Here is a 3,645-nt window from a genome sequence, read left to right on the forward strand (position 1 = left end):
TCAACTCTAGCTCATATTCAAGGGCTGGGTATTACACAGGGTGAGAACACTGGGGAACTGAGGGGATTGAGGTCACCTTAGAGGCTGTCCACCACAACAGTCCTGGGTCAAATCCTGGTTCTTCTTTCAGTCTATGTATGTCTTTAAAGAAGTTACATAACTTTTTTGAGGATCAAATTCCTCATCGATCAATTAATGTCCACTTTGGATGATGGTTGATAGGCTGGAAATAATGTATGTTCTTGATAATGGATAGTTAGTATGACTATAGCTGTAATTAATCTTGGTGAATGTTGGGGGCTTTGGATTCTCAATCCTGCGTCTGAGGGAACACAAGCTCCCCATGGACCCTGTGCCGTCTGTTGAGAACAATATCATAGTTTCAAGCTTACCTGATTTTAAGTTTCTTCCTGGTCATGAGTAAGTTCTTCCATGTACTATTCTCTCCTGTGGAAGGTGGTTCATGGCACTGATTCTGTAATTATGTCATTATTTTAAACAACGGCATCCACCACAAACTGAGGGAATGTGTGTATTCCTGGGAATGTTTCCCACATTTTTCTCTTGCTCCCCACTGTCCACATTCTCTCTCCTCTCCCCTCCTGTTGGAGGTCGCAGCATCTGATAGCTGCTGCTTGTGAAGAGGAACTCTTCCCACAGGGAGTAAGTGCTACTAGGCAGTGTCCCCAGCGCCTGACAAATGTAATTCCCAGTTGCTTGAATGAATGAGCAATTTGAGCGAATGGGCCACTGTCATCTCTGATGGAGGATCTTTGCAGCAGCCTCTTTGTGGCCCTCTCTTTCCCATCCTGTACACCCTGTTCCATGCCCCATGCTCTGCCACAGTCACTTCTGAATAGCACAAATGTGGCTGAGGACATCCTCCATGAGTCTACTTATTGAGCTCATTCATCCAATGACTGCTTTTGGGTGCTGACTATAGGGCTGCTATGATGAACATGAACAGATGTGGTCTCTGCCCTTATAGGAAGGCAAGTGCAATGAGGGACAATTGCATTGTGTTCTTAGGCATGAGTACAGCATGACCTGACTTAGTCTGTTGGGTCAGGGAAGACTTGATTGTGTAGGTGAGTGGGAGAGGGGCAGAGAGAAGAAAGAACTTTCCAGGCGGAGAGACCAGAGGACAGAGCACTCAAAGGTCCTGAGATAAGACGGTGGTAACTGGTCAGTAAATATTCACTGCCTGCCCCTCCCTCACTGGCCTACACAGTTGACTGAACAACCTCCTCTCTATTGCCTTGACTTTGGGCTTGGCCATGTGACTTGCTTTGCCTAGTGGGATGTTAATGGATGTGACATGAGCAAAGCCTTGGCATGCGCCTTCTTGGAGGAGTTTACCTTCTTGTGCCTCTGCTATTGACATGGAAAGAAGACATTCTGGGTAGCCCACTGGTCCAGAACGAGGAGAGACACGTGGAGTTGAGCCACACAGCAAACGCTAACCTGACTGCACCTTGAAGTGGAGTCATCCTGCCAACTTGAAACCGTGCAGTCCTACAGTGTGATAATATTTGCTTATGGTGTATGCGACTCAGTTTTGGGTGGGATAGTATTAGGCACTGACAGAGGGCTAGTGAGGCTGGGGTTGGGGGGTCACAATTTAGAAAGTGGTATAAGATGCAGCCAGAGAGGTGCAAGGACTGGCTCATGCTGGGCTTTGCAGGTCAGGATGAGGGTTCGGATCTTTCCTCCTGATGTTCTGGCCAGCTAGGGAAGGTTTAGGCAGGGGAGCAAGCTGCTGGTCACACTTGTGTGAACATACTGAACAGAGTAAGAGCTGCTGCTTTAGAAATCTACCCCTTTTCACGGGGTGTAACCTTTGGCTGGGAAGTGTCCCCCACCCCTTTTCCTGTCCTCACGATTCCTATAGCTACGTTTTTTAGGCTGACCTCAAATGTTTATTTTCTATGAAGTCTCACAACAGGTGTGTTTATTATTCTTTTTCTTTGGTTTCCCATGCCACTTCGCTTTGAGCTTTATCAGGACTCGTACCCAACATTGTCGCAGGCCTATTTCTACCCTAGACTGGAACCTCTTCGGGAGCAGAGCTCACATCTTGGGCATCTCTGCATCCTTGTGAATCCTTTCCTATGTCTTCAGCCCTCTGGATCCCTGTGGACAGGATCTATCTGGTAAGTCGCAGGCACTCTTTCAATATATCCTTGATAAATGAATGAACAACTCTACTACCTTTCGTTGTTAATTATCATCCGACCAATAATTAAACCTATCTGTCCTTGGCTTCCTCATCTGTGAAATGGGGATAATAATGGTGACCATCTTCTTGGCTTGCTATGAGGATAACCAGTTTAGTATTCACTGAGCAGTCCCTGGCAATCGATAGACACTCAACAAGGTTAGCTAGTATAAGTGCATTGGCTAATTTCATAATTATTTTCAAGATTTTGGGCAATATTGTAATTTTCTTTAGATTAGGAACTGCTGTGGGATCTTAATCCTTTGTTCATTCAGGAATTCAGCAAATGTGTGAAATGAATCATATATGCTAGATGTTTTGAGAGATACAGCGGTACCAGGGAGACAGGGAGAAAATATTTTGCCCTCAAGAAGTTTGATTATCTGGGGATAAGTACTTAAATTTAGAGAGGGGTTTCCTTCTTTCTAGTGTGCCTGTTGACACATCGAAGAGTGATCATAGTATTTTTCTCTACTGGAATCCCAAATGTGTTCTGGGACTACCCGGAACGATTGGAGATCCAGAAGTCACATTAGAAGACCACTATCTGAGACTCACTGAACTGACCTACAACCTGGGACTTCTCCATTAAACCTTCCAAAGCCTAACAAGAAGACCTGGCTTATAAGGTATTGGCCAAACTATTTAGCAGTTTTTGCAAGCACACCTTTGTATGTTGCCCATTCCTTCCATCTCCAGTATGAATGACCACATGTCCTTTCATTAAGTCCTCAGTGGGTGTATGCACTTCCATCATTCATTCACTCATTGCAAAGGTAGGTTTATGAGATTTTTTTTTTTTTTTTTGAGATGGAGTCTTGCTCTGTCACCCAGGCTGGAGTGCAGTGGCGTGATCTCGGCTCACTGTAACCTCCGCCTTCCGGGTTCAAACAATTCTCCTTTCTCAGCCTCCTGAGTAGTTGGGATTACAGGCAGACGCCACCACACCTGGCTAATTTTTGTATTTTTGGTAGAGACGGGGTTTCACCACATTGACCAGGCTGGTCTCGAACTCCTGACCTCAGGTGATCCAAGGTGCAAGGCCTCCCAAGGTGCTGGTATTACAGATGTGAGCCACAGTGCCCAACAGAGACTTTTATTAAATAAACAACATGGTGCAGTTGTGAGGGTGACTGAAGTTGAGTCCCTGCTCTGTGGCATCATCTCAATTACTTATTTTCTTTGATCTTCAATTTCAATTTCCTGAGCAACAAAATGCAGAAGTAATGTTTCATAAGACTCTCAGGTGAATCGAGTGTGAGGCCAAAGAGAAGGCCCAGCATAGCATAAGGAGCCAAAAAGCGGATTTAATGAACAGTAATCCTTCCTGTTCATTCCTTCCTTTTAACCATTAAGGCATTTTACTTTGCACAGTGAGGAGCAGGTGAGGGTGGGAACCTGAACCAGGGTCTCAGAAGCTTATGCAA

Source organism: Macaca fascicularis, chromosome 7, assembly GCF_037993035.2.
Source record: "Macaca fascicularis isolate 582-1 chromosome 7, T2T-MFA8v1.1".
In the NCBI taxonomy this organism is placed as follows: Eukaryota; Metazoa; Chordata; class Mammalia; order Primates; family Cercopithecidae; genus Macaca; species Macaca fascicularis.